The 24929-nt window shown below is 42.1% G+C and overlaps 1 pseudogene; it reads left to right on the forward strand.

The window, feature by feature from the left end:
* The first annotated feature begins 15854 nt into the window (after window positions 1-15854).
* On the forward strand, window positions 15855-15949 carry LOC136162152 (U6 spliceosomal RNA; annotated as a pseudogene).
* The last annotated feature ends 8980 nt before the right edge of the window (window positions 15950-24929 follow it).

Below are 24929 nucleotides of genomic sequence, written 5' to 3' on the forward strand. Positions count from 1 at the left end.
GCCATGCAGAAGAACCAATATCTATCTAACAAAATGTTGAGAAAGAAAGAATAAGGAAAAGTTAAGGCAGGAAAAAAAATTAAAGAAATAATATACAACTATTTCCCTGAGGCTGAATCAAAACAGATGGTAAGAAAGGTCCAGTAAGTACTGAGCTGATGAATAAAAATAGATTTTCACTTAAAAGCATCTTTGTTAAACTTTGCCACAAGGATAAAGAAAACTAAAAAATTTCCAAATAGAAAAACAAAACAATCTCACTTACAAAAGTAAAAGTAACAGATTTTACTTCTGAATATTACAAATGCGTCCTCCAGAAAGTTTGTTCCAATTTTCATACCGATCAAGTAGTTTATAAAAATATTCATTTCCACCTTCTAGGTCAATGCTGAATATTACCACTTTTATCATCTTTGTCAACCTGATGGAGAAGAAAATGGGTTCTTATTAACGTCTGACTCCCATTTACTAGTGATACATTTTTGTATTGGTCTCTTATGCATTTTTAGTTTGTATCCCCTGCTGCTTTTTCTTTAAGGATGTCTCATTAGCATTTCCTGATGCTAGAGGAGAATGAAGAAATGACTTCGATTTCAGAGGGAAATAGTTTTGAGTCTAAAATCCTATATCCAGTAAGATATGTCTAACCGGGGGAGGGGGAAATAGGGACTTTTTTAAAGATTTTTTTTTTAATGTAGGCCATTGTTAAAGTCTATTGAATGAGTTACAGTGTTATTTCTGATGTTTGTGGTTTTTGGCCATAAGGCATATGGGATCTCAGCCCACCGACCAAGAATTGGATCCACACCCCCTGCACTGGAAGGTCAGGTCTTAACCACTGGAACTGCAGGGAAGTCCCAGATAGGGAGTTTCTAACATAAAAAGTTGACAAAGTGTACTTGCTCACTACCTTTTCGTTACAAAATTTCTTATCTAATAGTCCCATAAACACATCCAAGCAAAAGAAAGACAGGGTATCTAGAAAAGAACAGAATTAACCCAGGAGTATAATAATAATAAACCAAAATAAACATTTATTCAGATCAATTCAGTTTAGTTGCTCAGTCATGTCTGACTCTTTGCGACCCCATGGACTGGAGCATGCCAGGCCTCCCTGTCCATCACAAACTCCCGGAGTTTACTCAAATTCATGTCCATTGAGTCGGTGATGCCATCCAACCATCTCATCCTCTGTCGTCCCCTTCTCCTCCTGCCCCCAATCCTTCCCAGCATCAGGGTCTTTTCTAATAAGTCAACTCTTTCCATGAGGTGGCCAAAGTATTGGAGTTTCAGCTTCAACATCAGTCCTTCCCATGAACACCCAGGACTGATCTCCTTTAGGATGGACTGGTTGGATCTCCTTGCAGTCCAAGGGACTCTCAAGAGTCTTCTCCAACACCACAGTTCAAAAGCATCAATTCTTTAATGCTCAGCTTTCTTCACAGTCCAACTCTCACATCCATACATGACCACTGGAAAAACCATAGCCTAGACTAGATGGACCTTTGTTGACAAAGTAATGTCTCTGCTTTTTAATATGCTATCTAGATTGGTCATAGCGTTCCTTCCAAGCAGTAAGCATCTTTTAATTTCATGGCTGCAATCACCATCTGCAGTGATTTTGGAGCCCCCCCCAAAAAAAGTCTGACACTGTTTCTCCATCTACTTCCCATGAAGTGATGGGATTAATTGATTAGTTAAAGTAGATTAAAATTTGTAAGAAAGGTGATGGGCTGTTTTTTTTCTCGTAGAGAAGTCAAAATCCATGTCTCTAGGTGGCAAGCTCCTCCTCATGTTTCCAGGACACAGCTACCCACCACGGCTCCACTAAGCCCTAGGACCTTGTTATGTCATGTGTGGTTGAGGCTGCAGATGTCAGCCTGTGAGAAAGGAAAGGTGAGCATAGAAGAGGCCCAACTCTTAGCACCATCTTATAGTCAACCTAACCTTGACCCTTTCGACGTCTTCCAAGGAGGATGACAGGCCCTGCTTCCACAATCCCAAAAGGAGTATCCAGAGACCAATAAGAAGTAGAATTGTGTGGTCACTCACCTAGAGGCAGACATCCTGGAATGTGAAGTCAAGTGGGCCTTAGGAAGCATTACTACAAACAAAGCTAGTGGAGGTGATGGACTTCCAGTTGAGCTATTTCAAATCCTAAAAGATGATGCTGTGAAAGTGCTGCACTCAATATGCCAGCAAATTTGGAAAACTCAGCAGTGGTCACAGGTCTGGAAAAGGTCAGTTTTCATTCCAATCCTAAAGAAGGACAATGTGAAAGAATGATCAAACTGCCACACAACTGTACTCATTTCACAAGCTAGCAAGGTAATGCTCAAAATCCTTCAAGCTAGGCTTCAAAAGTACATGAACTGAGAACTTCCAGGTGTTCAAACTGGATTTAGAAAAGACAGAGGAGCCAGAGAGCAAATTGCCAACATCCGTTGGATCATAGAAAAAGCAAGGGAATTCCAGAAAAATATCTACTTCTGTTCACTGACTATGCTAAAGCTTTTGCCATCAAAGGTTCATCTAGTCAAAACTATGGTTTTTCCAGTAGTCATGTATGGATGTGAGAGTCAAACCACAAAGAAGGCTGAGCACTCCAACTGTGGTGTTGGAGAAGACACTTGAGAGTCCCTTGGACTGCAAGGAGATCAAACCTGTCAATTCCAAAGAAAATCAACCCTGAAAATTAGTTGAAAGGACTGATGCTGAAGCTGAAACTCCAATACTTTAGCATCTGATTTGAAGAGCTGACTCATTGGTAAAGATTCTGATGTTGGGAAAGATTGAGGGCAGGAGGAGAAGGGAGCGACAGAGGATGAGATGGTTGGATGGCATCATCAGTTCAATGGACATGAGTCTGAGCAAATTCCAGGAGATAGTGATGGACAGGGAGGCCTGGCGTGCTGCAGTCCATGGGGCCACAGAGACTTGGACATGACTGAGCAAATGAACAAGAACAATACCCTGATTTCTTAGTCCCTAGAGATCCAGCCCTCCTCCCCCAGCACTGCTCCAATACCCACGCCATTTAGTCCTGACTGATGCATGAGACCTTGTAAGCTCCATTCAGAGGCTGGTCCTAGAGCCCAGAGACAGGTACCCACAGCTAGTCGGTAAGCAGTTCAGCCTGTCCTTTATCCCATGTCTCACTCTCTTTTCATTCACTTCATTCCTCAGAACCAATATGTGCAACACTCTCAGCTAAGGCATCTTTGGAAAGGCTGAGCTGAGCCCCGCTGGAGGAGGGAGCACTGCAGTGGTGGGTGTCCGTCCACATGCAGCTCTCCAGCAGGGGGGACACTCTCCCGGCCACCAGAACTCTGAGCGTGCCAAGTCTGGCCCATATGCTCCTCAGGATATGAAAGCAGAGGTGGTAGTTTTCTCGCCTCTATGATCTTCACTCTGCCTCTCAAATTGTCACACCTCACTTTGGGACCCTCCTGTGTTTCATTAGTGATGGGGAAAGCCAGCCAACTGGGGATTAGTATAGGTTTGTTTGGGGTTGGTTCTTTTAAAATTCCACTTTCACAGGGGAATAGCCCGGGGTCAACTCCTCAGTGAAATGCTGGAAACAAGAAAATATGGTGCACTTTACGGCTTGTTTATCCATCTGCATCTTCCCTGGTGCACGTTCCTGGGGTCTCTCCCCCTCCTAGGTTGTGACCTTTCAGGATTTTGCAGATTGTTCAAAGCTACTCTTCAGTGACAGTTTAAGGACAACAGGAGGTAGCCACTAAAAATAACAGTGTGTGCAGCAATTCATCCCTTCCCCATCCCTATGCAGTGTCTTTCTCCATGTTGACTTTTCAGCTTTAAATGTGAATATAAGTGAGCGATGTGAAAGTAGGATCTATATGTAGTAGGTCCTCACCTTGCAGAAGTAAGAATGAGATAATGTGCTTTTAGAAAACTTCTGTTCAGCAAATCTCCAGGAGCATTCTTGTCTAGCTCTTTTAAATGTGCACTTCCAAAGTTTATGATGAGACAGATGTTCTATTAAAAGGGGAAAGTACTAGAAACAAGAATCTAACAGTGAGCTTCATACTTTGAAACTTGCTGTTTCTGCCCCTGGAAAAAAAATTTAAAGATGCTTGAAAGGAGAGACACATGAATTGAACACAGACTTAGTTAACCAAAGAGATAAGAAATTACTTCGAAGCTGTTCTGTGTTCATTATTGTACCCTTGAATTATTCTGATATTCCAATGGGGACAAACTTTAGTCCTGGTAGAAGTCACCAGGCTCACTGATCACTCCCTGCTTTAAGCACCTGCCTCCTCCTGTCTAAGGGTTTTCTGGGTATCCAGGAGCCCCCATCCACACAAAGCAAGAGTTGACGCCCCAAGAGCAGCCCTCCTCAGTGAGTGATGAGAGTCAGCAGATGAGCACCTTGATTCCTTTCCCATCTGGGGGCATCATTTGAAGGCAAGTTCTACACAGCCTCTCAGAGTGTCCTCAACAGACTAGACCTCCAGCTGCTCACTGGGGTGACCTGCTCATCAATGAACATTTTATTGGCTGTCTTCTCGCCTACATCTCCCTTCCCCATGCTCTCATCTCCCAAATAAACTCCTACTGTTCAAATACTTGTCCCTGAGTCTGCAGCCAGGTGAACCCAAGCAAGATACCTCTTCCCTTTGGCCCACCAATATCTAAGCTTGAGGTCTGTGATCTTGCTGAAGTCACAAGAACGTGTCCAGTCTAGCATGATGTTATTACAACCTTCTCCAAGAAACCAAAAATTGACATTTCCAGAGGACTATCTTGCCACTGATGTCACCAATTACACAGAAAGTGCCCGGGCTAGGTCAGGTGGATCTCAGCTCACTTACAGAGAGATGAACGAAAAATAAATGCCAGGGAGGGAAAGAGGAATCCTTGGAAAAATATGTGTCCAAACATTTTCCACCACAAATACCTACTCTCCATGGGTAAAAGCATTGCAAGAGTCTTATCCCGTCTGGAGAAGGTGTCTGTCTCTCCCTCCAGTCCCCTCCAGTCTTCTCGTTCCATCTAATGTTGGGGAAGCAGAGAGAGGCGATGTCACCAGGAGATAGGGCTCCAAAGGAACAGCTCAGGAGTGCTACAGCCAGGGAAGGAAGCAGAGAGCAGGGAAAGAAGTAGCTGTGACACTAGCAATTCACTTGTGATGGCCACAGCCCAAAGGCACAGCATGACTAAAGCACTGGGATTTAATTGCAAGATTATAAAACATTCCCCCTTCCCAATATAGTACCACCCTTAAGACTCCAGTACAAGAACAGAGGGTTACAGCTGAAAGTGCTCATCCAGAATTTCTCTGAGAAGAAACACTTAGGGAAGCCTAGGGTCAATACAAAAACAAGAACATCAGAGTTAGTTAAGACCTCTTGAACCTATAGCTATAACAAGCCTTACACAAACTCCTAAACAGAAAAACATCAATCCTCACACTAAAGGCTTATTTTCCCAAGGTCCTAGAGGCCAGTAAAGCATACAGAAAGGGGAAAAAAAATTAGTCTGAAGAAGAAAGCAATCATTAGAACAAGATCTATATATAACATAGATAACCGAATTATAAGGCAGGGACTCTAAGGCTTCTCTGGTGGTTCAGTGGTTAAGAATCCACCTACCAATGCAGGAGACACAGGTTTGATTCCTGGTTCAGGAAGATTCCACATGCCACAGAGCAGCTAAGTCCATGCACTGCCACCATTTGACTCCCCAGACCTCACTAGTAGTTAAGAATCCACCTGCCAGTGAAGGAGATAGAAGAGATGTGGTTTCAATCCCTAGGTCAGGAAGATTCCCTGGAGTATGAAATGGCACTCCACTCCAGTATTCCTGCTTGGAAAATTCTCTGGGCAGAGAAGCCTGGTGGGCTACAGTCCCTGGGGCCACAAAGAGTTGGACACCACTGAGTAAGTGGTGTATATACTGCATATGATTAGTATAGGGCTTCCCTGGTAGCTCAGATGGTAAAGCGGCTGGCTGCAACGCAGGAGACCCAGGTTTGGTCGCTGGGTTGGGAAGATCCACTGGAGAAGGGAGTGGATGCCCACTCCAAAATCCTTGCCCGGAGAATTCCATGGACTGAGAAGCCTGGTGGGCGAGGTCCACAGGGTCACAAAGAGTCGGACATGACTGAGGGACTAACATGCACACACGATCAGTATATTAAAGGTTCTAAGGGGAAAAGTAGAAACAGGTAAGAACAGAAGGGTAATATAAGCAGAGGGATAAAAACTCCAAGAAAGAACCAAAAGGAAATGTTAGGGGAAAAAATTGTAACACAAATAAAGAACACATTTGGTGGGCTAATCAGTAGACTTGACATGACTGAAGAATGAATCAGTGAGCTTGGAGACAGAAATTTTCCAAAGCAGAACACCCAAAAACTGCAGGGCAATTTTGAAAGGGGTAACAACATACAAGTAATTAAAGTACCAGAAGAAGAAAGAAATGATAAGGCATAAGAATTGTTTGAAATAGTAGTGGCTTAGAACTTTCAAAACCTGATGACAAACACTAAAACATCACAGATCCAGGGAGCTCAGAGATAAAGAATAAATACAAACAAAACAAAAGAAACCCTTTTGTATACCATATTCAAACTGAAGAAAAAGACTAAGAGAAAATCTTGAAGAACCTAGGAGAGGGGGGGAAGTACCTTACCAAGAGAAGAACCAGGGTTAGGATTACAGTGGACTTCTCATCAGAGATTATGCAAAGAAAGGAAGGTGGCACGAAATATTTCAAGCGTTGAAAGAAAACACACCACCAACCTAGAATATTGTATCCAGTGAAATTATCCTTCAAAAATTAAAGAGAAATAGAGATTTCTCTGACAAACAAAAATGAGGGCATTCATCACCAGCAGACCTGGTCTGCAAGAAATGTTAAAAGTTTTCAGACAGAAGGAAAATAATACAGGTAGGAAACTCGGATCTGGATAAAAACAGGATTGTCAGAGAAGGAATAAGAAGAGATAAAGTAAACTATATCATTCTTATTATTCTTAAATCAGTTTGAATAATCACTTTTTAAAAGTAATAATAGTAGCAATGAATTACAGTGAAAATAGCATATAGATAAGTGAAATTAATAACAGTGATATCACAAGGGATAGGAGAGATAAGTTGGGAACATTCTGCTAAAAGGTACTTGGACTTCAAGTGAAGTGTTATAGTGTTATCTGAAGGTGGACTTAGCTTTTTTTAAGATATATTTTACACTCCAGGAAAACCACAAAAATTATTTCAAATGTAACTGATATGCTAAGAAAGAAGATAAAACAGGATTGATCATGTAAAATGCTCAATTAAAACAGACAGAGAATTACAACAGGAAGAAAAAGAGAAGGGAGAAGAGGCAAAAAAAACAAAACAAAACCATACAATGAGAAGAAAACAAACATGGTAGTTGTTAATCCAACTATATCAATAATCACTTTAAATGTGAATGCTCTAATATGCCATTTAAAATACAGAGATGGTCATTTATGGATACCCAGGGGGCCGGGGCAGTGGGATGAACCAGGAGGTTGGGACTGATGTATATATACCACTAAGTATAAAACAGATAACTAATGAGAACCTACAGTACAACACAGGGAACGCTACTCAGAGCTCTCCGGTGACCTAAGTGGGAAGGAAATCTAAAAGAGGGGATATGTACATGCATAAATGATTCACTTGGCTATACAAGAGAAACTAACATAGCATTGTAAAGCAACTATACTCCAATAAAATTTTTTAAAAAACAGAGATTGCCATAGTGTTTGGAAGATCAAACAGGTGGTGACTGGAAGAGCTTAGCTATGCTCCTAAGACTGAATCCACGATAGAGGGTCTTTCTGCTTTATCAGAGCAGTAGTTTCTTTTATTTAAAAAAAAAAAAAAGCACTGACATGTTTGATATACAATTATCTCCTGATCTAAGTTACAGAGCCATCAAAACATAAGAACAAAAACATAGAGTAGAAATCTGAAATAAGCCTAGATATTTTAAGAATTGTTAAAGTGATTGCATATACCAGTTAGAAATGCATGAGGCTGCAAGTAAAATAATACTCAATAAACACTGGCTTAAGTAAACAGGGTTTAGATTTCTCACCTAAAAGAAAGTCCAGAGACAGGCAGTTTCTGGCAGAAGTTCCATTGCTCAACAGTACCATCTGGGAGCCAGACTACCCCTGTCCTTTCACCCCCACTTTCCTTGGCTTTTGTCCTCATGTTTTTTGCCCAATTATCACAAGCTGACAACCATAGCTCTGGACTTCACCTAATTGCCTAAGACAGGGAAAGGAGGAAAGGGAAAGAGCCATCCTGGTAGAATATGCCCCATTTTTAAAAGAAAAAGAAATGGAACTTAAAGTCCCTCTGAAGAACCTGTTTACATCTTATTGGCTGAAACTGTATCACATGACCACCTGTAGCTGCAGGAGGCTAAGAAAATGAGTATTTTACTTTTCTAAGCTATTGAAGTGAGGTAGGTGAGGGAAAAGAAGGCAGAAAAAAGCCCCGTATAGTGACCAACATTGCATATCCAAATAAAAAGAGAATATCTGATTATCGCTAGAAAATCATTAGTTTCAGATATCATTAGTTTCAATTTCTTCTTTTGTTTTCTTGAATGTGTGATTTCTTGGGGGAAAAAGATGGCTTCAATGAATAGTCTCCATATGAGGCATAATTTTACTTAAAACTTAAATATCTTTCTTTTTCCTCTATTTAAGTTCCTTGCTGGTCTCCAAGCTATAACCTGGACTGTACTGAAGCTTTCATGGATTATGATATACACTTCAAGTGATAAGATATGATAATTTAGGTGAACATGTTGTGCAGCTGACAAGTAAACTCCCTCTAGGTTCTGCATATAGGAAGTTTAAGTTATTTCATCCTGGGATGATGAGGGGCCTTTGGTGTGCAGCACCAAGCAAGGCGCTCTCAGAATATCCTCAACTGCAATTTTTGAAAATCCAACTCCAGATGACATTTTTAAACAATAAATGGCATTTCTCAGCTTCAACAGTTTTATCCACCTAATCAAGAATGTGAGGACCCTGTTTTTGTTTTTCACTTTGAGGGGTCTTTTTCTTTGTCTTTTCTACCATCAATGCCATTGGCTTCACCCTAAGGCTGAGTTGTCTCATGCTCACATGATGGCTGCCAAGAACTACAAGACAATGAATTTTCTGATACATGTGTAAAATATAAAAGCAATAAAGAGATATATTTTTCTTATCTTGCCCATTTAGTTTGCCACAGTCCTTCACTTTGCTCTGACTGAACTGAATCAATCATTGTGTCTACTAAGGACACAGAAGTCTGGCTGGCTTCAGCCAGTTGAGGCCCATGCCCATAGCTGGGGATGGAGTCAATCCCACACAACCTGCAAAGCATAGTTGCAGAGTGGGAGAGAGAAGATATGGGGGTGCTAGGGAGGCAACAACCATTTTCAGTAGAGCCAGATTCCTGCACTGCTTCCTTACCATCGGTGAAAATGGGTCTCTGTGAACCTCTGATCCCTCCTCTATATGAATGGTAAAACCTGCTCACCATCTCAACCCATCCCTCAAGTCCTTGTAAAGATTAAGATAACGTAAATGAAGGTCCTTTGTAAACAGTGAAGTATTCAGTGTTACAAGGTACACAAATTATCAAGTGCTAAAACTAAACTACTGGATGAGTTTCCACTGTACCTACTGAGCAGCTACTCTCATTGACCTGCATCTCTTGGCCTTTCCCATTCCTGCTCACACCATCCACCCTGCAACTGGCCACAACTCAGTTCAGTTCAGTCGCTCAGTCGTGTCCGACTCTTTGCGACCCAATGGGCTGCAGCATGCCAGGCTTCGCGGTCCATCACCAACCCCCAGAGCTTGCTCAAACTCATGTCCATCGAGTCAGCGATGCCATCCAACCATCTCATCCCCTGTAATCTCCTTCTGCTCCTGCCTTCAATCTTTCCCAGTGTCAGGGTCTTTCCCAATGAGTCAGTTCTTTGCATCAGGTTGCCAAAGTATTGGAGTTCGACTTTGGCATCAGTCCTTCCAATGAACACTCAGGACTTATCTCCTTTAGGATGGACTGGTTGGATCTCCTCGAAGTCCAAGGGACTCTCAAGAGTCTTCTCCAACACCACAGTTCAAAAGCATCAATTCTTCGGTGCTCAGCTTTCTTTGTAGTCCAACTCTCACACCCATATATGACTACTGGAAAAAGCATGGTTTTGACTAGATGGACCTTTTTCGGGAAAGAATGTCTCTGCTTTTTAATTTGCTGTCTAGGTTTGTCATAGCATTTCTTCCAAGGTACAAGCATCTTTTAATTTCATAGCTGTAGTCACCATCTGCAGTGATTTTGGAGCCCAAGAAGATAAAGTCTCTCACTGTTTCCATTGTTTCAACATCTATTTGCCATGAAGTGATGGGACGAGATGCCATGATCTTAGTTTTCTGAATGTTGAGTTTTAAGCCAACTTTTTCACTCTCCTCTTTCACTTTAATCAAGAGGCTCTTTTGTTCTTCACTTTCTGCCATAAGGGTGGTGTCATGTGCATATCTGAAGTTATTGATATTTCTCCCAGCAATCTTGATTCCAGCTTGTGCTTCATCCAGCCTGGAATTTTGTATGGTGTATTCTGCATAAAATTTAAATAAGCAGAGTGACAATATACAGCCTCAACTGTTGCTTCTTGACCTGCATACAGATTTCTCAGGAGGCATGGCAGGTGGTCTGGTATTCCCATCTCTCAGAATTTCCCACAGTTTGTTGTGATCCACACAGTCAAGGGCTTTGGCATAATCAACAAAGCAGAAGTAGATGTTTTTCTGGAACTCTCTTGCTTTTTCAATGATCCATCAAGATGTTGGCAATTTGATCTCTTTTCTAAATCCAGCTTGAACACCTGGAAGTTCATGGTTCATGTACTGTTAAAGCCTGGCTTGGAGAATTTTGAGCATTTCTTTGCTAGCATGTGAGATGAGTACAACTGTGTGGTAGTTTGAGTATTCTTTGGCATTGCCTTTCATTGGGATTGGAACGAAACCTGACCTTTTACTGTCCTATGGCCACTGCTGAGTTTTCCAAATTTGCTGGTATATTGAGTGCAGCACTTTCACAGCATCATCTTTTAGGATTTGAAATAGCTCAACTGGAATTCCATCACCTCCACTAGCTTTGTTCATAGTGATGCTTCCTAAGGCCCACTTGACTTCACATTTCAGGATGTCTGGTTCTAGGTGAGTGATCACACCATCCTGGTTATCTGGGTCATGAAGATCTTTTTTGTACAGTTCTTCTGTGTATTCTTGCCACCTCTTCTTAATATCTTCTGCTTCTGCTAGGTCCATGCCATTTCTGTCCTTTATTGTACCCATTTTTGCATGAAATGTTTCCTTGGTATCTCTAAATCTCTTGAAGAGATCTCTAGTCTTTCCCATTCTATTATTTTCTTCTATTTCTTTGTACTGATCACTGAGGAAGGCTTTCTTATCTCTCCTTGCTATTCTTTGGAACTCTGCATTCAAATGGGTATATCTTTCCTTTTCTCCTTTGATTTCACTTCTCTTCTTTTCTCAGCTATTTGTAAGTCCTCCTCAGACAACTATTTTGCCTTTTTGCATTTCTTTTTCTTGGGGATGGTCTTGATCCCTGCCTCCTGTACAATGTCACGAACCTTGGTCCATAGTTCCTCAGGCACTCTGTCCAGCATCTAACTCCTTGAATTTATTTGTCACTTCCACTATATAATTGTAAGGGATTTGATTTAGGTCATACCTGAATAGTCTGGTGGTTTTCCCTACTTTCTTCAATGTAAATCTGAATTTAACATTAAGGAGTTCATGATCTGAGCCACAGTCAGCTCCTGGTCTTGTTTTTGCTGACTGTATAGAGCTTCTCCATCTCTGGCTATAAAGAATATAATCAATCTGATTTCAGTATTGACCATCTGGTAATGTCCATTTCAGTATTGATCATTTGGTGATGTACTTTACAAGATGTAGAGTCTCCTCTTGTGTTGTTGGAAGAGGGTGTTTGCTATGACCAGTGGGTTCTCTTGGAAAAACTCTGTTTTTAGCCCTTGCCCTGTTTCATTTTGTACTCCAAGGCCAAATTTGCCTGTTATTCTAGGTATCTCTTGATTTCCTACTTTTGCAAGAGCAAAAGAGAAGTCTCAGCAAGATGGTAGGAGGGGCAAAATCACATTTAGAGTCAAACCTCATGCCCACTAGAGATACTTGGAGGGCTCAAACAAAGCTTTGTGCATGCCAGGAGACCCCATAGAGACTAAACCAGACCTGCCTTTGAGTGTCTGAGTGTCTCATGCAGAGGCATGGGTCAGCAGTGGCCTGCCGCAGGGCCAGGGTATCTGGGTGTAGCAGACCTTAGTGTGCCATAAGTCCTCTTGGAGGTGATTGCCATTAACCCCAAGCAGATGACCCATAAACTGCAGAACAACTATACCAAAGAAATTCTCACACTGTTAAGAAAGTTCTAGGACCCACAACAGATTTCCCAACCTGGGGATCTGGCAAAGGGACTGAGAGGCCCCAGGGAATTTGACTTTGGAGGCCAGTGGGATTTGATTACAGAACTTCCACAGGCCTGGGGAAACAGACTCTTGGAGGGCACAAACAAAATGTTGCGTGCACCAGGACCCAGAGAAAGGAGCAGTGACTCCACAAGAGACTGACCCAGACTTGCCTATGAGTGTTCGGGAGTCTCCAGTGGAGGCATGGGTCAGCAGTGGCCTGCTGCAGGGTCGGGGCACTGCGTGTGGCAGTGGGTGCACAGGACTGTTAGAAGGAGGTCGCCATTATCTTCATTATCTCCACCATAGTTTGGTCTCAGATCAAACAACAGGGAGGGAACACAGCCCTGCCCATCGATAGAAAATTGGATTAAAGATTTACTGAGCATGGCCCACCCCTCAGAACAAGACACAGTTTTTCCCACAGTCAGTCTCTCCCATCAGGAAGCTCCCATAAGCCTCTTATCCTTATCTTCCAGAGGGCAGACAGAATGAAAATCACAATCACAGAAAACTAATAAAACTGATCACATGGACCACAGCCTCATCTAACTCAGTGAAACTATGAGCCATGCCCTAGAGCCACCAAGATGGGTCATGGTTGAGAGTTCTGACAAAATGTGGCTCACTGGAGAAGGAAACAGCAAACCACTTCAGTATTCTTGCCTGAGAACCCCATGAATAGTACCCAAAGGCAAAAAGATGTGACACTGAAAGATGAATTCCCCGGGTTGGTAGGTGCCCCATATGCTACTGGAGAAGAGGGGAGAAATAACTCCAGAAAGAATGGAGAGACAGAACCAAAGTAAAAACAATGCCCAGTTGTGGACGTGACTGGTGATGAAAGTACAGCTGGATGCTATAAGGAACAATATTGCATAGGAACCTGGAATGTTAGGTCCATGAATCAAGGCAAATTGGAAGTGGTCAAACAGAAGATGGAAAGAGTAAACTTTGACATTTTAGGAGTCAGTGAATTAAAATGGACTGGAATGAGCAAATTTAACACAGATGACCTTTATATCTACTACTGCAGGCAAGAATCCCTTAGAAGAAATGGAGTAGCCATCATAGTCAACAAAAGAGTCTGAAATGCAGTACTTGGATGCAATCTCAAAAATGACAGAATGATCTCCATTCATTTCCAAGGCAAACCATTCACTATCACAGTAATCCAAGTCTATGCCCTGAACAGTAATGCTGAAGAAGCTGAAATTGAACGGTTCTATGAAGCCCTACAAGACCTTCTATAACTAACATCCAAAAAAGATGTCCTTTTCATTACATGGGGCCGGAATGCAAAAGCAGGCCACATCTATGACTGAGGTTTTTCTCTGGGCACCAGAGCCCTCTTCACGTATGTGGGTGTCAGGTCCCAACTGCTGGGAATTAACATCCTTTCCTGCAGCTCAGGAGCAGCCCAGCCTGTGTCTGATGTAGTTGGGGAATAAATTCCTTGCTCCTGTGGTGGGATAATTCTGGGGCTTGTTCTGTACAAATCCCAGAGTGGTGTTTCCAGTCGTTGCTCTGGTAACTGGCTTGCTGATGCCCCTGGTAGCGGCTTTCTTCCCACTCTGTCCCATTCCTCCCCTGAACCCCTGCTCCCTGGGGTCACCCCCAATAACCTCCTTGCATTTACAACCTTTTTTCAGAGTCGCCTTCTAGAGGAATCCACATGAAGACATACACCAAAATCATATCACACAAACCTGAGAATGCTTATTTGACACAAAAAGCATATTCCAGACATTGTATTTTAAAACATTTGTAATGATTCTTTTCAAGTAATTTCTGTGTGACTTTTCCTTTTCTATGTATAGAGTACCTTTGTTGCTGATTAATTCATTATGTTGCTAAACTCACTGAGGGGTCAAACATAGCCTGACTCCAGAGAAAGATGAAACACAAGCAATGGTCCCCAGATGTATTTTTTACAAAGTCCTGTCCTGAAGATAGATAATGCTATTAGAACCCAGAATTTACAATTAGTATATTTATCAGTAAAATACACACTAGACTGTGATGAATTTGCATGTTTGAAGGCAAAAGAAAAAAAATTTGTTCAAGATGCATCCACTTACCCACTGCTTTTTTAAAAGAAGTTTTGTTTTGCACTGAGTTCATTTTTATTGTAATCAAGTGATTAAACTGAATTGGAAAGATCATTTCAGTTAGGCTCATAAGAAATAATGGCCTGTTGTGTTATGCAAGCATTCTGAAAAATCAATTTGGTTTTAAACCATTTAGCAGAGTTGCATACAAGTATTATAAATGGAATGTCTAGCTATATTTGTTTCCTTATTTTCCAATTGAGTTCAAATTTGTTTCAAAACTTAACTCTGCCTCAGAGCCTTTGCACTTGATGATCCCTTTATCTCTGCATGACTGGCTCTTTCTCATTATTTGGGTGGTAGAAAGTCCCTCTTCACCTATATAGTCAGGTATAGAAGCCACTAGTCGTATGTGGATGTTGAGTACTTCATAGGTGCCATCAGTTCAGTTCAGTCGCTCAGTCATGCCCGACTCTTTGAGACCCCATGACGGCAGCACGCCATGCCTCCCTGTCCATCACCAGCTCCTGGAGTCCACCCAAACCCATGTCCATTGTGTCAGTGATGCCATCCAACCATCTCATCCTCTGTCATCCCCTTCTCCTCCTGCCCTCAATCTTTCCCAGCATCAGGGTCTTTTCAAATAAGTCAGCTCTTTGCATCAGGTGGCCAAAGTATTGGAGCTTCAGCTTCAGCTTCAGTCCTTTCAATGAACACCCAGGACTGATCTCCTTCAGGATGGACTGGTTGGATCTCCTTGCAGTCCAAGGGACTCTCGAGTCTTCTCCAACACCACAGTTCAAAAGCATCAATTCTTCAGTGCTCAGCTTTCCTTATAGTCCAACTCTCACATCCATACATGACCACTGGAAAAACCATAGCCTTGGCTAGATGGATCTTTGTTGACAAAGTAATGTCTTTGCTTTTCAATATGCTGTGTAGGTTGGTCGTAACTTTCCTTTCAAGGAGTAAGAGTCTTTTAACTTCATGGATGCAATCACCATCTGCACCAATTTTGGAGCCCAGAAAAATAAAGTCAGCCACTGTTTCCACTGTTTCCCCATCTATTTGCCATGAAGTGATGGGACAAGATGCCATGATCATAGTTTTCTGAATGTTGAACTTTTTTTTTTTTTTTTTTTAGAAACGGTTTATTTTCCATTTGGTGGAAGTCTGTTGAAGAACAGCTTACGACCACTCAGTGGTGGTTCCTACCTATTCAGTGACCTGAGCGGTGGGAGCCGCAGACCAGTCTTCAAAAAATATGGAACACTTCACGAATTTGCGGCAGCACATATACTAAAATTGGAACGATACAGAGAAGATTAGCATGGCCCCTGCGCAATGAATGTTGAGCTTTAAGCCAACTTTTTCACTCTCCTCTTTCACTTTCATCAAGAGGCTCTTTAGTTCTTCTTCACTTTCTGCCATAAGGGTGGTGTCATCTGCATATCTGAGGTTATTGATATTTCTCCCGGAAATCTTGATTCCAGCTTGTGCTTCCTCTAGCCCAGCGTTTCTCATGATGTACTCTGCATGTAAGTTAAAGAAGCAGGGTGACAATATACAGCCTTGACATACTCCTTTTCCTATTTGGAACCAGTCTGTTGTTCCTTGTCCAGTGCTAACTGTTGCTTCCTGACCTGCATACAGGTTTCTCAAGAGGCAGGTCAGGTGGTCTGGTATTCCCATCTCTTTCAGGATTTTCCACAGTTTATTGTGATCCACACAGTGAAAGGCTTTGGCCATACAAAAACCATATACATAAAACATACATTGTGCATTAAAGACTCAGTATAAAGAAATCTAGGAAACATCTCATTAATAATTTTTATATTGATTATATGTCAAAATGATATTTTGGATATATTGGGTTAAATGTATATTATTAAAATTAATTTTGCCTGTTTCATTTTACTTTTCTTAGTATGACTGCTAGAAAATTTTAATGTCACATGCGGCTCATATTTTGGCCCACATGATATTTCTGTTGTTCAGTATTGGCCTAAAGTTGGGCCCACACCCACCTCAGTACTCTGCTTTATCATCATCACAGCACATTACCACCCTTGTGTGTGTGCTCAGTCGCTCAGCCATGTCTGACTCTTTGAGACCCCTAGGACCTCTAGTAGCCCACCAGGCTCCTCTGTCGATGGAATTTTCCAGGCAAGAATATTGGAATGGGGTGCCATTTTCTACTTCAGGGATCTTCCCAACCCATGGACTGAACCCGCATCTCTGGCATCTCATGCATTGGCAGGCAGATTCTTTACCACTGCATGACCCAGAAGCCCCTCATCACTCTTACACAAGCCAGTTCTCAACTGTGCTGTGCTGAGCTTAATTGCTCATTGTGTCTGACTCTCTGCAGCCCAATGGACTGTAGTCCGACAGGCTCCTCTGTCCATGGGATTCTCCAGGCATGAATACTGGAGTTGGTTGCCATTCTCTCCTCCAGGGATCTTCCCAAATCTCCTGCACTGTGGGCAGATTCTTTACCAGTTGAGCCACTAGGGAAGCCGAAGAATACTGGACTGGGTACCCTATCCCTTCTCCAGGGGATCTTCCCAACCCAGAAATTGAACCCGGGGCTCCTGCATTGCAGACGGACTCTTTACCAGTTGAGCTACCAGGGGAGCCCAATCCTAAACTAGTTACTTGTACATGATGCCATTTGCAGTACTATAGATAGACCTAGATATCATCATACTAAGTAAAGTAAGTCAAAGACATAGCAGATGATATCATTTATTTATATGTGGAATCTAAGAAGATAATACAAATAAACATGCCTACAAAATAGAAATAGACTCACAGACATAGAAGACAAAGTCATGGTTACCAAAGGGGAAAGGGGGCAGAGGAATAAATTAGGATCTTGGGATTAGCTGATACACACTAGTATATTAAAAATAGATAACCAAGGACCTACTTATAACACAGGGAACTATATTCAATATCTTGCAATAACCTACAATGGTAAAGAATCTTAAAAATTACATACATATGTACTATATAAAGCTACATATATATATAAATGTAACTGAATCACTTTTCTGCACACCTGAAGCATTGTGCATCAGCTATACTTCAATTAAAGACATAAACTACTTGTATAGGACAATTATACAAGTAAACTCTGATTTGTTAACTTGTGTTCTATAAGCTATGGACTTCCCTGGTGGCTCAGATGGTAAAGAACCCGCTTGCAATGCAGGAGACCCAGGTTCGGTTCCTGGGTCGGGACGATCCCCTGGGGACAGAACTGGCTACCTACTCCAGTATTCTTGCCTGGAGAATTCTATGGACAGAGGAGGTTGGTGGGCTACAATCCACGGGGTTGCAAAGAGTCGGACATGAGTGAGCAGCTAACAGTTTCACTTTCATACTGTAACCTCCAAGGACCTGGTCAGCCAAGCTTACCCTACACCAGTGTCTAGCACACAGTAGAGCTGAAAACATACTTGATGACATGAATAGATGAAGAAACTAAGGAATGAGTGGCCCAGGCACTCTGTCGTCCTAAGAGGTTCCCTGTCAATCACAACTCAACTTCATTCATTTTACACCAGGTTGATGTGCTGGACAGGATCTCCTGAGAGGCAGAGAAAGGGCAGGCACACTCACTGGCCATTTCTTAATTCTATTTCATGGTTTTCTTTATGAAATCACAATCAGAAGCGCAATACATTTGGCTTATCTGGTAAGAATGACCAACACACCCAAGACAGACCTAGTTGAGCAGAGGATTTGCCAGTTATTAGGAAGCTAATGACTCAGTAACTAAGGCCACTGACTGGGATCAAAAAGACTTTAACTGACCTTCTGCTTAGCCAACAATCATTACAACAATCAAGAAGCTGGAGGTACTTGGTTGGGCTAGAAGTCACCACTAATTGCTGGCCTCTGAGTCCTATAACTGCCATCAAATGGCTACCAGTGATATAATTAAACTTCACAGTTGACAACCCTGTTAGGATGAATGGGAAAGTTCACACTAGACTCACTACTATTATTTTTAGATTGCCTTCCTAAAGACTCAAAGACTTTGTCCAGACCAAGTCAAAGTCTACTTATCTTTCGCTCACAGAATTGGCTCTGTCCTGTACGGAAAGCCACGAGTCTGGAGTTAGGCAACCACTGTGCTCTATAAGTTATGTGATAAATAGAACTGTTTTCTCCTTATTATCCTAGAATAGAGATTTCTATATTCAAAGAACAGAAAAGGTATGCAGTGTTCAGCTCACATCCAGAGAGCCTAGGGTTCAAATTTTATCCTGGCCAATGATTTACAGGCAGGTTTTAAACACATTTTTAACCTCTTTCTGTCTCTCTTTCCTGATTTTGGATATGCCTACACCAAAATACTTCAGTTGCCATGAAAATTTAAAAAAAAAGAATTTGATTTTCATGTACATCCTAATTATACCTTTCCTAACACATAAATTATTTCCAAAAATTAATTGAAAATATCATCCTGTGTGAATATATAAATAGCAAAGCCTGGAAAATTTCAGTCTAATTAATATTTTGATATTATTCTAAATATATCACAAATATTCAATTATTTGGGAATGTCTGGATTTTTTTTATTTTTCAAATTATGAAAGTATGATAACACATTTGCAGGAGACTTGGAAAATACAGAACAAAGTTACATATCATTCCACTACATATCACAACTATTTTTTAAGTAGATAAATTAAGATTTTTGGTTGGAGTTTCAATATCAAACTTTCAAAAATTAATAGAATGAATATATAGAAAAGTAGAAGGATATAGTAGACTTGAAAAGCACCATGAATCATTCAACATAATTAATGCAATAATTTATGCAATTTTCACACACAGTAGGATACTAATTCTATCAAGTTCCCATAGACTACTGTATCACATATTTATTTCCTGGGTTCTTTTTTTCTTACAACATAGTACTTCTTTATATTCTCAGAGTTGGATTAGAATGTCTAGTGAAAATATCTGAATTTTTAAATGCTTCGGTTTTAATTAGATTCTCATTAATATGTTGACGTGACCTGATGAAGGGCTACTCTCTCTTCCTACCTCATACCTCGTGCTTAAACGCTCAGTCATATCCAACTCTTTGCGACCCCATGAACTGTAGCCAGGTTCCTCTGTCCTTGGGATTTTTCAGGCAAGAATACTGGACTGGGTTGTCAGTTCCTCCTCCAGGGGATCTTCCCCGCCCAGGAATAGAACCCGTGTCTCCTGTGTTTGCTGCATTGGTAGGTGGATTCTTTACCACTGAGCCCCCCAGGAAACCTTAGACCTAAATGTCTGGAAATCAGCCCCACTCTCTCTGGTTTTTGTTTTGTTTGTTTTGCTTTTTTGTGGGGTTTTTGCTTTTGTTTTGTTTTTTTGCCATTAACTCCGCCTCATTCACAAACCTACATATTCTTTTTCATTCTTGGTCTTGTCATTTCCCTCTACTAAAATGTTTTTCCTTTTCCCACCCGTTTCTCCGTCCTGCCATTGGAGGCTTGTTCAGTGTCTTCCTCCTTCCTGAAAACTGCCTGTGTTAACTGGCTTCTATGTGAATAGCAACAGCATGGATAGTTTAATTCATTTCCCCCCTCCTGCCCTTCCTTCCTTCCTTCTTTCTTTTTCCTTTCCTTGCTCCCTTGCTCCATGTATTCAAAAAATATGTCCTGTGCTTCCACTCTTCACTAAGACCCAAACAGTGAGTGAAACAGACCTGGCTCCTGCTCTGTGAAAGCTCCTCTCATGAAAGAAACACCCAGGAATGCGTTTATCTCCACAGCTCATTCACCAGCCCTCTTGAGGCGAGGAATCCTTCACATGCTGCCAGACAGAGGAGGTTCTGAGGAATGCCTCTTAAACTGGCGAAGACCCTGTAAATGAATTAATGTTTGTGTTCAAGACTGATGTGTCTGTGTTTGCCTCCTCAACCCTAGTTCTGATTTTCAGTAGCCCACCATCCCTGAGGAAGTCTCCTAAGCCTTTCTGGGGAATACCGAGGAAGCGAAGAGGGGAGAGCCTGTGCTCAAGAAGCTGCCAAGATGGGGACCAAGCAGGGATTTACAAGTCAAGACATCACTTGCACTCCAGTTTTCAAGACTTTCTCTTCTGAGCCAGGATGGCTCTGCTGTAGATTAACTCTGTTAACAATGGTGTTGATTCCACTCTGTGGAGAGCCCAGTCCCAAGGCCTGAATTGAGAACTCATACACTGCAGATGGTGATTGCAGCCACGAAATTAAAAGACGATTACTCCTTGGAAGGAAAGTTACGACCAACCTACACAGCATATTGAAAAGCAGAGACATTACTTTGCCAACAAAAGTCCGTCTAGTCAAGGCTATGGTTTTTCCAGTGGTCATGCATGGATATGAGAGTTGGACTATAAAGAAAGCTGAACACCAAAAAATTGATGCTTTTGAACTGTGGTGTTGGAGAAGACTCTTGAGAGTCCCTTGGACTGCAAGGAGATCCAACCAGTCCATCCTGAAGGAGATCAGTCGTGGGTGTTCATTGGAAGGACTGAAACTGAAGCTGAAACTCCAATACTTTGGCCACCTGATGCGAAGGGTTGACTCACTGGAAAAGACCCTGATGCTGGGAGGGACTGGGGGCAGGAGGAGAAGGGGCTGACAGAGGATGAGACGGTTGGATGGCGTCACTGACTCAATGGGCATGAGTTTGAGCAAACTCCGGCAGATAGTGAAGGACAGGGAAGCCTGGTGTGCTGCGGTCCATGGGGTCCCAAAGAGTCATACACGACTGAGCGACTGAACAGCAACAGTCACTGGCAGTGATAAAACCCAGCTTCACAAACGTGTGAATTTATCCTTAGAAGATCCTTCCAGACTCCAGCTTCTCTCTTCAAAATGATTCCAAATAAAGTAGCCATTTTCCCCTCCTCATAAAATATGAGCTGATGTCCCAAAGCTCAAATAATAAGCCATTAAAAAAAAATTCACAAAAGCCCTGCTGGCTCCTGCACTGACATTTTTGCATTTGCATCCTTCCTGATTTCCAAAATCAATATAAGAAGCTGAGATAGAAACCATAGAGATTAAAAAGAGGCCATTAAAATAGTCATTTGCACCATAATCTGTGGTTAAGGAAATGGGGCTCCCTGTGAATGATGTTGGTTGTTGAGTGTCTCAGTTGGAGATAATGCATCTGTTTCATTAAACTGTAATTTTCCCAGAGTGACGATCTGGTAGGGGTGTCTTCTCTACTTCAATGAGCACTAAATATATTCCCAGAAGTTGGTCAACCCCCAGACTAAACAATAAACCTCAGTATCATAAGAATGTCACTATGAACTGTCACTTTCTAGTAAAAGCTCCTCTCTCTCTCTCTCTCTCTCTCTCTCTCTCTCTCTGTGGATCCCAATCAAGGAAACAGTGGAAACACAGTGTCTGAGGCTGGAGAAGAGCATTGTATTTAGGATATGTTTTGCTTATTTTACCATAAACCCAGTTGACTTAGTTCATCTACATCCAATGTATAGTTTCAAAGAGAAGGGGGAAAAAAAGCCTGAAAATACTAATAGAATGACCAAAGGAGGAAAATGACATTTGAGTTAAATTGCCACCTTCTCTGTACTATGTTCAGGGCCACTCCCCCACCCTCAGCGAAGGGGAGTGGTTAGCATCGAGCTTCATTAGCCATAATGATAATTACACATACTTTCAAAGAGGCTTTTATCCCCAAAGCTTGAAGTGCTCTATAAACACTAATTAATTTAAGCTCTGGCTAGTCCAGTGCCATTATGCCTTTTGTAAAGAAGGGTAAACAGAAGTGCAGGAAGTTAAGTGGTTTCACCAGGCTCCTTTGCCAGCTGGCTGCAGAGCTGTGAACAAGATTAGGTCTGAATGACAGCTTCCCACCCCAGTCACAGGCCACGAGGCTCAGGTGAGGGAGGGAAGCAGAAATCCTGCAAAATTAGGGAAGGTGAGGAAGTGGCCAAAGTTTAACCAAAGACACAGGGAAACAGTGCAGCTGATACGATGGACATCAGCATACAGATCACTGACTCCCTTTGTTCTTAAGGTGGGGCTTCTCTAAATTTAATGTGCAGATAAACCTCCTGGGGCGCCTTGCTAACCTGTGGATCAAGGTTTGGCAGGTCCCTGGAGAGGCCTGAGGGTCTTTACGTCTAAAGAAGCTCTCTGGTTTTGCTGTGATTTATGTGTAGGAGTGTTTTTCCTATGTTTTCCTCTAAGAGTTGGATAAAGAAGTGGCATGTGTATATACAGTGGAATATTACTCAGCCATAAAAAGGAACCAAATTGGGTCTGTTACAGAGATGTGGATGAACTGGGAGTGTGTCATACAAAGTGAAGTAAGTCCAAAAGAGAAAAAACATTGTGTATTAACACAAGCATATGGAATCTAGAAAACTGGTACAGATGAACCCATGTGCAGAGCAGCAACAGAGACATGGATGCAGAGAACAGACATGTGGACACCAGCGCGGGACAAACAGGGAAATGAGGACCAACGACATACATTAGCACGTGTAGAACAGAGAGCGAGTGGGAAGCCACTGCACAGCTCCGGGAGCTCAGCTCAGCGCTCTGTGATGACCTGGGGCGGGGGGCTAAGGGGGTGGGAGGGAGGAGATGCACGTGTGCATATAGCTGGTTAACTTCATGGTACAGCAGAAACTTGGGCTTCCCTGGGGGCTCAGCTGGTAAAAGAATCCGCCTGCAATGTGGGAAACCTGGGTTCAATCCCTGGGTTGGGAAGATCCCCTGGAGAAGGGAAAATCTACCCACGCCAGTATTCTGGCCTGGAGAATTCCAGGAACTGTAGAGTCTATGGGGTCGCAAAGAGTCGGACATGACTGAGAAACTTCACTTTCACAGCAGAGACTAACATTGTAAAGCAATTATACTCCAATTATATAAATAAATAAACTTTCAGGTGATACTGATGGATGCTGCTGGCCATGGACCGCACTGTGTGACAATTGCTCGTATAGTTTTTCTTTTTTTATTGTTAGAGTTTTTTTTTTCCACCCAATTCTGTATTACTTGACTTTTTCCAGTAACTGTGTATTATCTTTTTTTCTTTTAAAAATTGTCATATGATATTTGTAGGGGGAAGTACATAGCTCTTGACGATGAGTTCTAATGAATGCATGCACCCAGATGACCCACAGTCCTATCAAGATGGAGGTCATTGTCATTACTGCAGGGATTCACAGACCCATTCTTTGTAGCCAGGGTATAGGACATTTCTGTAAAAGGTCAAAATAGAAAGTGATATTGGAACATCTAAAATGAGAAGCATGTCATACTCTAAGCCTTTTAAGTTAAGAAAATGGAGTCATCACAACCCCACACATTTCATTGTGACTTCCTTTGGAATTTGGAGGCAGGACTGCAAACACATTATGCTGGAATCTAGGTCACCTGCCCTTTGATCTCAACATACAGAGACTGCCAGTCCTTTGAGCAGGTCTGCCTTCGTTCTTCCCACAAAATGTGCAAAAGGAATTTCACTTCATGACATTTACTATTCAGTATTGGTATTTGTAGTATTTCTCAGCCTTTCCTTAAAGAGGATACACATACACAAAAAAAATTTAAGATGATTTTTAAAGAGCAAGAACTAGACTGAGGCAAATTTGCACTCCTAGAGCAAGGGAGAATATAGGTAAACTGAAAAGAAACAAACCCCAGGGACTTTTTAAACAATTCTAAACTACCAAGATGAAAAAGAAGGCATCTAAGCAGTCATGCAGAGTTTTCTTTTTTCTTCCATGAAGATAAACATCTGGACATTTGGGAACATTTGGATAATTAGCTCAGTTTTTCATCATAAACAAATTAACTGGTCAACTTTTACTGAGAGTAGGATTATGTGGAAAGTATAGTGCTAGGTTCCTGCCTGGGAGTCACAGCTACTGGGCCAACACGCCACAGCTACTAAGCCCAAGCACCCGAGAGCCCGTGGTCTGCAACAAAAGCCGCCGCTGCGATGAGAAGCCTGCGCACCACAGCTAGGAAGGAGCGCCTACTCGCCACAACTAGAGGATAGCCCATCAGCGATGAAGAGCCCGCACAACTGGCTCAGCACAGATAAATACATAAAATCAGCTTTATTTTTTAAAAGCAGACGGCACCAGAGAGGAGGTGAAAGGTTCAATAAAGGGCGTACCATCAGTGAAGACCAAAGGCAAGCTCCCGCAAGAGTGGCCTTTGAGACGGGCCCTCAAGGAGAGCAGGTGGACAGGGGAAGCGGTGGGCAGTCTGGCAGAAAGAAACAGACACGTGAAGGGATAAAGCTGGGAAGACGCGGACGCAAATGTTGGGAAACCAGTTCTCATTATCTTGTCAAAGGAGGGGAAAAGCAA

Source organism: Muntiacus reevesi, chromosome 2 (genome assembly GCF_963930625.1).
Source record: "Muntiacus reevesi chromosome 2, mMunRee1.1, whole genome shotgun sequence".
NCBI lineage: Eukaryota > Metazoa > Chordata > Mammalia > Artiodactyla > Cervidae > Muntiacus > Muntiacus reevesi.